We start from the raw sequence: 13,229 nt of genomic DNA on the forward strand, positions 1-13,229 counted from the left end.
TCCCACCTCCTCCCTGTTAGTGCATGACAAGCACACATTCACGACCGGCAACGAGGTGCTCTGAATCGGCCGTGCCTTAGACTATGTGAAGGGAAAATGCATTTTTGGGATGTAGGCCGAACTAGCTGGCATGTAGCAACGGTGTTGGAGGGTCAACTCATGCCAATGTGAGTCACACTGCGCCATTTTAGCTATAAAAAAAAAAAATTAAAAAGAGAAAAACTGAATGGCGAAAAGTAATTTAACACTAACCGAGTACCACCTCTTTGCCAGTCTTATCTTCAAACCTGTATAATGTATGTAGAAGCAAATGTCTGAATTCACGTTGCTGGGTGTTAAACAGCTTTGATCATCGTGAGTGTGTGCCACGTGGCAAATGTTTGGAGATTATGTCAGGGTCCAGCAGGATTTGGCTGCATTTCATCCCCATCTTTGAGCTGCTTTTCACTTCACTTTTGCAACTGAAGGAAATGTTTGACAAGTAAAAGTCACCAGACAACTCTGACCTACTCTGGTAATATATACACGATAATATATACAACTCGGCCTTGTTGATGTTTATGCACCACTAATGCGCTCATGTGGTGTGCAAATCTGCTCTCAGAGGGAGCGTTCTATCTTTTCGGACACAGAAATCCACCGAGATCTGCGTTTGGCACGTCGAATTCCTGCTGTGTGTCGCTGGGAGGCCACCAACTGGAGCGTGCTCACAAACGAGCGGCTGAGGGTGAACGTGTGCAAATGCCACTCATCCCAAAGGAGTTGGGATGATTTTTGAGGGCTTCCAAGTAGCAATGGGCTCCTCCAAGCGTGCGTCTGTTATCTTGAGGTCCACATGTCCACTTGAAGGCTTCTGCCAGTTAACAGGGAACGACGCAAATCCCACAGGTGGCCTCTCCACCAATGCTGCTTGGATGAGAATGCCACCGGGAAGGCGTGGCTTTAAGTTACATGGAGGGATCACAGATGGCCAAGTGTAAAGACAGAGAGGTGACTCAGACAGTGTTGCTCAGCAGGACGGAAAGGAGAGATGAGTAATGTGAACTCTCGGACACAGTCACAGATTAGCTCACTGGCGGCCATGATACACGTGTGGCAGCACGCCTTCTCACGTATACACGCGCTCATGAGCGAACCCCCGATACGGATCCATTACACTGTCACCCATGTGTGCAACCGTTCCTCATCACCTCACACACACGCACGTGCACGCAAGCACACACACACGCGACACATTGCCTTGGTGCCAGTCACCTCCAAATGCCTCTTTTGCTCTCACTATTCTATTGGACTACTAAACATTATATAACACCCGCATATTTGTGGATTTAATTTTTTTTTTTTTTAATTTTAAAAAATGTTTTGTTTTCTTATCCCAACCACCACCCCATTATTATTACTATTATTCAATATAATTTGACACTTTTTTTTTCCTGTACCTCATCTGCAAATAACCTGGCCAATTCGTTGGCTTAAAAATATAAAATATTGCCTTTGAGGAAAAAACAAAAACAAAAGCAAAAAAATAAATAAAAAATTGCCCACGCCGGCACAGGTCTCACGTGTTGATGTTGCTAAAATTACATACAAATGCAGACCAGTTCCCACACAACTACAATAAAACCGTCCAAATGAACATTTAGCTCATTTCAATGTGGAATAAGTCGGTGGTGCCAGTGTACTATTGTACAGTAGCCACCCACACTGACTCAGGTCAGCTGCTTCCTCATGAGAGCGCTAGAGGGCGCTGCTCCTCTTGTTAGACTCGAGGACGGACAGTCACGCACAGCTCCTCACTCATCCTGCAGGAGGACAGCAAGCAAGCAAGCAAGCAAGCAAGCTCCCGTCTCATTGGAAGAGCAGCACACATCTGTCGGGGCACGTCCTCGTCGTTTGCATCAATAAGGATTCTGCACGCAGCAAAGCCCGATGAGCGGCTTTCACTTGGATTTTTGGGCCATGTTTGCCGCCGGGCTCCACAACTAAGTTTGTCTCGTTGCCATCCCCGTGCCAAAGAAGGGGAGACAGGCGCCGAACTTTCAGTGGACCTTTTTCCGGGGGTTGGCAAGCAGGAGGAAAAGCAATCTGGTGCTCCGTCCGTGTCTCTGCAGCTGGGCTGTGGAGGCGGATGTTTTATGCTGCAACTTCCCCCAGAAGACGCGAAAATTATACCGGAGAGGGGATGAGAGCGGCTATGAGGGGAGAAGTCTGCTCTCGGGGCTAACGGAACCAGACCAACACCGCACCAACAGGTATGGGTCATGCCAGTGCCACACGCACGCACACATACACACCCACACACACATCCGAACCGGCTCCATTTTGGTGGCCGTTGATTGCACATCCATAAGGGGGAAAGTGTCAAGAAAGTTCAAGCACACGCTGTCGCTCAGTTGAACTATTTATTGAATAGAAAAAAAAAAAAAATCATGCTCATAACGGATTCCAGTTAATTTGTTTGATATGAGAAGCATATCGCACTGGTGTCATTTTGCCAAGGGGCAAAACAAAACCTGCCCTCACTTATTATGCTTGCCATTATATTGCAGACTAATTTTCGCGGTTGCTTCGGGTGTTACACGCACACACACACACACGCACGTACGCACGCACGCACACACGCAAGGGGGACACGTACACTGTGTCTGGCACAGTGTTATTATTTTTAACAGGAAGGTGTTTGCATTTTTTATATTTCAGGATGTGCTCCATTCCCATTTCCCAATTGCCATTTAAAATACACAAGTTAGTATTTGGACACCTGCATGAGATGAATTTATAGTGTGGAATAGGTTTTTTTGCTCTGGAAAGACCTTCTTCTTGTAGACGTTTATAGGACATTTCTTTCTTTCTTCTATACGAACATCTGTGAGCCGTGAGGTCTTCTAGTTGGAGTTCAACCCAAATAGTGGTTGGCAGGAGTGAGGTCAGGGCATTGTGTTTCTTTATTGCAGACCACGCCTGCCTTGATAGAGCCTCCCCTTTTTTCAACATGGAAGTGTAGACTTGTTGGAAAGGTGCAGGTCAGAGAGGACCAATCACATTAGTAGCAATAAAGTTGTCCTGCGCGGGGCCCTCGCTGTTCTGAGGTTCTTGGTTTGAATCTGGGCTCCTCCCACATTCCAAAAAGGTGCACTTGAGGTTCACCGAAGACCCCAAATGGTCTGAAATTGAGTATGAATGCTTGTTTGTCACAAGGTGTCCTGTGATAGGCTGGTGACCAGTCCAGGGTGCAGCCTGCTTCTTGCCCAAAGTCAGCTAGGATAGGCTATGAGGAGTAGCGGTATATCAAATGAACGGTAATGAAGACGTCCAGTCCAACCAGTAAGCTGTAGCAACACCTTTGGTGATGTAAAATCATCTGGAGGAGAAAGTGTTTCAGGCCCGTGGCTGTACACGTCTTGGTCTCAGCTGAGCTAAAACGTGACCATCCGGCTTCTGATCATTGATGCTTTTCAATTGCGTTTCTTCTTTTTTTTTTTTTTAACACGACCTCAAAGCATGCAGCTTGTGAACGCGAAGTGGCTTTTGACTGCAACAAGTAAGGTTTGTCCCCCGCTGCAGCTCTTTTTTGGCATCCAGATGCTCCTGCTCCCAGTTTGATTTTACAAGCCCCACTGAGGAGCGTGAGTGAGAAGTTGCAATTTAATGAGATCGAGAAGCTGTGCTGGGACATGATGGACAGCAGGGAGTGATGAGGGAGTGTTGGAGGGAGGGATGTTGTGATTGGCTAATGAGATGACATGGAAATAACTTCAATGGCACACATATTGTACACAGCCTTTGCATACGTGTATATTTTGGTTGCTGAATTTTGTAGCTGCCTTTATCTGTTTTGTGGAGATTGTTTAAAGCTGCACTCCGCAGGATTTTGCCCCAAAATATCTTTGCAATAGCCTTTTCATTTGACCATTTATGACTCACACATCTTTAGCACTTTACATTGGGTATTTTTGCAAGCCTCTAGAAAATAATTTTCAGACCGGAATCAGGTTCGAATTTCCCGCACTCTTTGGGATGTGGCGTCATGCGTGTTCTTGTCGTCTCACAGAGTCGTGACCTGAAGCTATTAATTCGCCGTAATGGCTCTGCTCAGAAGTGATCGACGTCTAGCATGCCGTGTAACTGCTCCAAAAAATTCCGGGACATCCTCCGAGGGCTCCGTCTCATGTATATTCGGATGCATTTCATTGGCTAAGAGACCGAAAATTGGTTTAAAAAAAAAGGAAAATGGCGTACGATATATGCTTTCCCAGCTGTAAATGTAGAACCACGCAACAGTGCTCTCAGTTTTAGTGCTAGAAACACGATGGTGCATTCCCAGCCTAAATGGGTTAAAGAGAGTAATTTATAAAGCCTTGTGTTTTTAATCTGAATGGGAATCATAACTATTGCACTTTCAGAATTCTGTCAGTTTTATGGATTCATTGCGTCATGAAGGATTTGAGGCAAAATGGAGTGCACTACTTGGCTGCAACCAGCAGAGGTGCTCTTGATTGATGCGAAACTAATTTGTGGTCAGAGAAAGAAAAAAAAACAACATGACCCATATTGACACCAACATTGAACAACAACATTATAACAAAGAATATCCTCTCACTTTAAAAATGCAGTCGTCCCTCGCTATATCGCGGTTCACTTATTGTGGGTTCAGTATTATTTTTGTTGTACATTACAGAAACAGTATCTCAGAATGACCAATAAAAACATAGCCGGCAGGCGTGCCAAGCATGTTTGCGTTGTTGAAGCAAAGGGCATGTCTGTCGCATGGACGACATTCTATACGCTAAACTGGCCACGGGTCACAGACCCTGGGGACAACCTGCCCTACGCTATAAAGACATATGTGAGCGCGACCTGAAGACAGGTGGCATTGATCCATCTCCCCTGGAGGCAGTGGCTTCAGACCGTGACATATGGCAATCCAAAATAAAGGAGGCGATCATGGAGTCCGAAAAGAAACGAGAGAGCAAATGGGAAGAACGGAGAACTCACAGACAACGTAGGCTGCAACTGGTATCCGCAAGAACAAAATCTGTCACTCACGCATTGGTCCATATAGCCGTAGCAGGCAGCGCAATAAAAGCACAGACTAAACCCGTGCAAACTCCATTGTCGTACGAGACAGAAGGATTCCAGAGAGAGACATGCTATACATTACAGAAACGTGTCTCTGTAAAGCAAACATTGTTAGTTAATTGAATGGAGCCAACCACCGCAAGTTAGAATGAACTGTAATCCACAACAGCTGTCTTTCAATCGCTTTATTCAACAAACGGTAACAGAATACAGTAGTCAAAGGCACATGCTTACAGAGCACCCGCCAGTATAGAAACAAATGAGGGTGACAGTGGCGAATGCTATAGCCAGGAACTAGCCGCCCAATAGCACGTCCACATACGGTCCCTTTCGCGACACTCGACAAAGTAGATCTCATTTTTAAAAGGCACTCGCACAATGTGTGGATGGTGAACCCAAGTGGACAAAAATGATCTCTTCAGCTCACATGCAAATATCGTATTGGTGGTTGGTGATGAATTGTGTGTGTGAAACTTTGAAATACAATACACACAGAAAATAAGTACTCTCATGATTAAAAAGTGGTAAACTGACATTTTTCTACTTTTTTCCCCTCAAAAATTACATATGTCAGTTTAACTGAATCACCTGCAACCGACGTCATGTCTGAATTAAGTAAATCCAAACGATCCACAGGTATTTTCCCCCCATTGTATATATATATATATATATATATATATATATATATATAAATAATACCATGTACTTGGTTGCTACTTTGTGGATTTTGTCCATTGCGGAGGTGCTGTGGAATGACACCCCACGCTAAATAGGGATTTCTTTATCTAAAAGGTAACTAATTGATCCTCATTTTCTCCACAGTTGACCAATTTTTACATTCACATATATATCAATATTCAAACATTGCATTTTCCTGACACACTGATGTTCCCTCCTGTAGGCGACATACAGTACATCCCACTACAGACATTTGAAGCACTCTCTTCTTCTTGCGCGCGTGTGCTTCTGTGCTACTCTTCTACCAATCAGCAGTCTGGCCCGTGGGGATAATGTCAAAGCTCCTGCCCAGTGAACAAGAGAGCGAAAGCCAGAGCGAGAAAAGGAGACAAATAGAGCAACCAGAAGAGACGTGTCTTATAAGAGGCAATTTCTTTTTCATTTGCCTGATGCTGGAGCTCTGCCTGATGGGAAGAAAGAAGTGCAGCATGAACAAAGGACAAGAATGAAAATGAGCCTGAGTGACAAGTAGACCTTGACAGATTGGATAGAAAAGGGGCTGAGGGGGCTGGCGAGCGGGTTTAACTGCACATAGATGATAATAAATAAAAAGCAAACATGTCCTATTAGAGGCTGTCGTGCAGTTGATTGGCTCTCTCCCGTAGCCGTGTATTGTATGCGGAGGCCCACGGGGAGCCAGTAGCCACTCTAAGTGTGTGTTACCCACAGTAAGAAATTGTTTCTGGGAGATCGGGTCCTGTAAATTCATTCCTAGCCGCCAGTCCTGTTCTTTCTTATCCGAGCTCCCAAAGGTGAGCTAAAACATCCAAACACATCCATTTTTTAACATTCTTTCGCAGTCCCCTACTACACACGTGCGCACAAATATGCACAGGTTCTTTGGGGGGGGGGGGGGCTTTCTTCTTTATGCCCAGCCAAACATACGTGGCTGTACTCCCGAATGACTTGCGCGGGACAGCATGGGCGACGGCTTCAACAACAGAGCGGCGTGTCACAGAAGAACAGCGGCAGCTAATGGGAAGATTACGTGAGCCTGAACAAACTCCATTACTGCCTCCATTACCCAGGTAGACAGAGCCTAGGAAAAAAAAAAAAACATTTTGCAGAACCACTGTTTACCAAACCTCTTTGTGCCGCACACATTGTCTCCCTTGACTGCGCAACGAGGAAGAGTTAAGGACAACACTGAGGAATGTGATTCAAGCATACAACAGCAACGATTGTCTCCGCCGAGGAGAGTGCGCGGCGCTGACGGCTGAATCACCTAAATGAGATTAAATAATGATTTTCATGAATGAATTAATCAAGATGCTGATATAATCAATCTGCTATCTCGCGTTTCCATTCGTTTGCGTTGTCGTCGGCACAAGCCCGAGTGAACATCTGCTATCGTGTCGCTTTCTCACTGCGTAGGACTGGCTGGCCTCTGCTCTGTTGCAAATTCCTCACGGTACTGAACAACACATCAGTCCAATTGAGACATGCTAGCAAACAACGATGGGGGGGGGGGGTCAACTTCAGGCACTTCATGCCATGTGACTGTTAGACATTAAAGTCCCTGTAAAGTGAAAATAAATACAGCTATAAATTCGACACACCTCAGAGAGCAGTCTAAGTAACGACCCTGCCAGATGTGAAAGATGAATAAATTCGCCAAGTACAGTCATACCTCAAGTTATGAACTTCATTTGTTCCGTGACCCCGTTTGTAACTCGAAGCGTTCATAAATCAAGGTAATGATTCCCATTGAAATGAACGGAAAGGCAATTAATCCACTCAAGCCCCTAAAATTGTTATATTTCATACACAATGTGTGGTTGAAAAATAAGTTATCTGTGCAATGTAAACCTTAGTGAAGATATAACTGATTATGAATAAATAGCACACCAAACAAACACAAGTTCTTATTGTCCTTTAACTTGAAATGACGAGGGGAGGAGGACAGCTTGTCCTCTATTGAAAAAGAGGCTCCTTCCAAAATAACAGAACAATCTTATTCAGATGTTTTTTATTTTGTCTATTTTCTAATTGTTTTTTTTGACACATGCACACAAACATTCCCCCCCCAGACAAAAAGAAATACATAAAATAAAAATCCAGGGAAATTTAGTGTTAGGGTATTTTTTTTTCCCCAGAAAATCAAAATCAGTGGGACGTCGCATTGTCATTTAAAATAGCACTTTCTATTTTGGCCACAGTTTTATTGGGGTGGTGCTTTTTGATAAATGTCTGCACGTGACTCAATTTACTATACATATATATATATTTTATTTTAAGAAACCTTGTCCTGAGTTCTGTCATGGTCCTTTGCTTGGTTGAGGACCCAAAAGCAGGGGGGCTGGGGTGCAGGGTGTACTGAACAAACCAATTTATTTAAAAAAAACATGAGCAAGGGTACTGGGGAAAGCTCAAATACAAAATCAACAAAGTTCTAAACAAACAAACACCAGCAAACATAGCGACAAGACAACGTGACAGTGACAGTAATCCAACAAAGACTGAAAGAAAGTTGGAAACTAAATACACACCAATTGACGAGACGACGAGGAACACCTGAACAAGACAGCTGAAGGAACTGACTGGAAGACACAAGGGACCCTGCTGACCAGCACAGGTGGAAACACAAGACCTAGCGAGCAAGACAGGACACAAGAAAACAAGACAACGCAAGAAAAAAAAAAAAAGCGTTTCTCAGGCTCGCTAACTATACATCACAAAAGTGCCTGCTGATGTCAATGAAGGCGTGCAAATTGTGTGTACAGGGAGAAAGGGGTGCGCCAACTGTGTTACTGAGCCCCATTTTTTAGCCCCAAAAGTCAGGAAAACTACACTCCACAGTTGTCAGTCTTTGCACATGTTTTCAGCAGTTAACTTCATACATGCACAGTAGAATGTTCTTTGGAACAAATCTCTGAATTATCTTTCATGCTGCTTTCACGCTTCCAAGCCTGCGTTTTCTGTCAATGGAAACGCGTCAATATCGAGGAGAGACATACAAAAGCAGGAGGTGGAAAAGCGGCATGACTAGAATAACTTGACCGAATACCTTCGTATATAAAATCACAATCAAAGATTTGGCAATGATACTGTATGAGCATCTGAATGTCTTCAATGTAATCGGATCCAGTAACGGCTTCAAAATCCTTTTTTTTTTTTTCAAATTCTAAAGTACAATCGGTGGACAAGCCTGGACACATCGTCATGTTGTGTTAGCATGAGCGCCATGAATTTTAGTGCTTGTATGGTCACGTGTTTGCCTCAACGGCTTCAATGTATTATTTACACGTCACGTCCCCAAAATAGCAGGGAAATAATAAAATAATCTGCTCTAAATCAGTGTTTCTCAACCTTTATTAAGCCAAGGCACATACTTCACATCTGAAAAAAAAGTCGCACGGCACAGCACTTAGCAAAACAATTCACAAAAAGTGGCTATACAGGGTCATCATGTACCTTCTGTCATCTAGTGAAAGAATTTTTTATTGTTTTGCCCTTTACTTTACATGGTTGGCTTGAATAAAGAAAGAAAACAGGGTTATTAAGAATTGGGAAATATCTATTTTTTTTTTGTCAAATTGACTTGGATAATTTCGCACGGCACACCTGGTGACTATTTGAGAATCACTTCTCTAAATGATGTGGCTGTGGACAAGGTAGGATGATTTTTATTGAACATTGAGATAAGCAAAATACATTTGCAGCTTTGATAATGTAAGAGTATGAAGATGCTAACATCCGAAAGATAAATGGGACAAAATGAATACAGTGAAAGTGGGCTGTCTCATTTACTAATGAGGTTGTTTTGTGTGCGTGTGTGTGTGTGCTCACACGTGTTTTTCCATGGTTCTCCATAAGACTGCAGTGCCGCCACATGAAAGTTCGAGTGGCACGTATGGACGGTTAATAAGGGCGCAAAATGAGCAAACATGAGGGAGAATGTGTGAATATACGATGTGAATATGTACTGCAAGGACCTGCCTGCATGCGCGCGTGTGTGTTTGCTGTGACATGAGCGATGAAGTGCCGTGTATGTGAGCTGAAAGCCATCCATCTTCCTCCCGAGTGACTCTGGGGCGCTGTCATTATCGTTTTCCCTTCATTTGCACAGATAATGGCCACAGACTGCGTTTGTTGTCTTCCGCATCAAATCTTCCTGACGTTTTAAAAGAAACATTTCTAGTTGATCGTGTCCAAAAATCCTCTTGAGTCCCTGGGACGGAATGGTCATCTCTGTTGAAAACTCAGTTGCGCCACATTACTGACATGGCGGTCATGGCCGTTCTTCGAAAACGGCAATTTAAATGTGACGATTTTCTTTTGCCTCGCCACAGTTTCTGCTAATGAGTCTGTGGCGACTTGACTGGCCGGCATGTGCGGGCGGGACTGGGCGGGCGGGGGAGCCGGTCTTACCAGCAGCAGCAGTTATGAAAAAAAGGGCCAAATGAGACACCGGCACTTGGGCCGTGTCATGGCTGACTCATTACGGCTGACAACTCAATGGAGCCGGTCGCCACAAGTGGCCAGCACACAGCACAGCTTTCTTCATGAGGAGCAAGTACACAGTAATCACTGTGGCCATTGGTCCAGCGTCATTAACTCCCGTTGTGAGTGTGCGCGCACGCGCGAGTGTTCTTTCTCTGCTATTTTGGGGAGCTGTTTGTGTGACCAGTAATGAATAGGAAGGTGAAGAGCAAATGATGTCCCCAAGGCTGCAACATGACAGAATAAAGCCTCTGTTGACAGATTATAATGAGAACACGCACACACACACGTTGATATTTTCAACTCTGCCTTGTTTAGCTCGAGGCCTGTCCTACTGCTCGCTGTGTTTGTGCATGCACTTTTATCTTTTCGTCTTTGATTATGTTTCTTTTAAGCGGAACCACTAGTTGTTTTATGTCTGCCTCATCGAGTTGTCAGGCAGGCCTTTCAGCATCTGCAACTGCTACGTCTACGTATGCAATTATTCATTCAGCGTTAAGATGCGTGTGTTTCGGCACATGCCACACGGCAGCATCCAGTGCGGCTCATTTCACGCAAACGACCTGGAGTCTCTCCCAGCTTTCGGTCAAAGAAGGCTACATTCAAATTCAGTAGAGTTTGGATTGGATCTAAGCTTGCATGTTGTTGGAATGGGGGACGAAGCCAGTGTAATTGTAGTTGTTGACCTGCTGCTGTGTTTGTGGATCTGGCGAAGGTATAAATATTGCACTTGAAAGGTTATGGAATGTTGTCAGCTCTGAGAGCCCTGCCACTTGGTTTAACAGCGGCGGGTTGCTCTGAGCGCGTGCAGTCACTGAGGGTGGACGGCCTTCCTTCAGACCCGTTAGGTGTCGCGCATGGTTCTGTACTTAAGCCAACACGCTTCAGTATTTACATAATCAATATGAAGCATGCTATGGGTAGAACTCTTGCAGGGTGCAGCGTGCGATACAATTTGATCTATATAGCGCGTTTCATAACAGCTAGGGCCGTAACAAAGCACTTTACAATACAAAAAAATAAAACAAAAACAATAAAAGGCTGTGGTACATGTATTCATAAATATAAACATGAATAATATATAAAATATAAATAAAATATAAATAAATAAAGACAATAAATCGACATAAAACACCATATACAATCGACACCGGGAAAGAGCCGAAAAAATTCAGGTCTGATCAAAAGCCGGAGAAAAGAAACGTGTCTTCAACTGGGTTTTAAAAATGGACAGAGAGGGGGGCTTGCCTAACAACCAATGGGAGGTCATTCCAGAGGGAAGGACCAGCGACAGAAAAGGCTCGAGTGATTTAGCGCTTATTTGGAGGTTTTATTTACACGTAGCGGCACCAGGACAATGGAGCGAGCTGTCATAAGTGAGGTGTCCCACCGTCCATGAGAGATGAGATACAGTGACATGGTTAAGAACACTCTGGTCCCCGCTCAGCCTGAAATAGACCTCCAAGCGGTCTTGGTGGAACTGTCGCTCACCGACGAGATTAAACTCTCCAAGTTCCATTAATAAAGGAGGCACCCGTTGGAGCCGCACCCGTTTGGAGGTGCGTTCTGAATACGCTGCTCTGTTGTGACATTCTACAGGTAAAAGTAATGGGATGTGAGACCATTACACTGAAAACGAATGAAAACGAAACAGTCGAATGAAAATGGAACAAAATGTGAAGTTGTACAAAATATACACTGTCTTATTGCTTTGTGAAAGTCCACCGTGTATTCATGAATTTGCCTTTTCACATACATTGTTTTTTTGCAGGTAATTTGCGGGCAAGTTTGGCCAACAGGCCAGCAGGCCTTTCTTACGACTATGAAGCTCAATTGCAAATCTCAACCGTTTTTTATGAAAGGTGGACGTCTGGAAGGCACCTTAAGATGATATTGATTCCCTCCCGAGCACTTCAGAAGATGAGATCACGGATTCCACATTGAGCTCCAGCAGGGGGTGCACCTCTGCGTGTCAAATTACTGAGCCCATCCTATTGAGAGATGCCGGCGAAGCAACGCTGCAGACTGCTCGGGAGGCCGAGTTGACAGTAATACAAGCGGTGTCTGCCACCCCCTACCAGGGATCACGTCATTAAGACGCTTTGGCTTACTAATCCCTCTCCTAATATGACTAATGATATAACGCTGCCGTTTGCCACAGCGGCGCGAGGGCACGCACGCGGGCCGAAAAGCTCACATATGAGGACATGCAAACAGGCTAACAGTCACGTTTGGTAATATCTTCAAAAGTATGGCCCCATGTCAGGTCAATTTGCAGACACCGTTATTAGAGCCAATACAAGAAGTGTTTTCACTTTCCCAAATTTTTTTTTGCTCAGTTTGGAACCCAGTGGATGTGCTTATGATTGTGTGTGTAGTTTGCCGCGATGCAAAATGTCACTTTTCCCGCCTCTGATCCTTGCAGATCACAACCATATAAAAGCATACTTATGACAGACATTAGCTTTTAAGCCGCGTGCACTTTACGCAATGCGGTTTTGTTTATATACATATTGTTTCCAGTAATGGCGGCCGATACAATCGAAAGGAATATCTGACGCACTGCTGAACAAGTGACGTCCCGGGTGACATTCGGAGAAGCATTGTCACTGTCGGATGGAAACATCACTGTCTCAATTTAGCCAATTTCATCCAGTATTCCATTACGAATCGATACTAATGGTCAGTCCCTATGTGGGTCTCTTACTTTTTTACAAATGATTGAAGTGTAGAAAATGGCTTCTTCTCTTGACGATGCAAAGTTCAAGGGGGGTGGGGTGGGTGGGGGGGGGGTTCCTGATGGCTTTGGAGATGTGAGGATTCCAATAGCAGTTTTGTCCATTGAGATGATAAAATAGACTTTTTCAAAAGATTGTGTTATTGTGAAGAGATTTAAGGCTGGTCCTCCCGTCGGAGGATAACACAAGAGTGTCTCAGTCGTAGGTGGAATAAGGCCCCGCTCACTTGCT

The 13,229-nt window shown here is 44.3% G+C and overlaps 1 protein-coding gene across 1 annotated transcript in view; it reads left to right on the forward strand.

The window, feature by feature from the left end:
* The first annotated feature begins 1,813 nt into the window (after nt 1-1,813).
* LOC147153939 (chemokine-like protein TAFA-3) overlaps nt 1,814-13,229 on the forward strand; it is a 63,605-nt gene continuing 52,189 nt past the window's right edge. The window contains exon 1 of the mRNA XM_086038114.1: nt 1,814-2,252. The gene's annotated coding sequence lies outside the window, so the exon portion shown is untranslated. The remainder of the gene's footprint in view (nt 2,253-13,229) is intronic.

Source organism: Filicampus tigris, chromosome 1 (genome assembly GCF_054856515.1).
Source record: "Filicampus tigris isolate MCC_2025a chromosome 1, RoL_Ftig_1.0, whole genome shotgun sequence".
Classification (NCBI taxonomy): Eukaryota; Metazoa; Chordata; class Actinopteri; order Syngnathiformes; family Syngnathidae; genus Filicampus; species Filicampus tigris.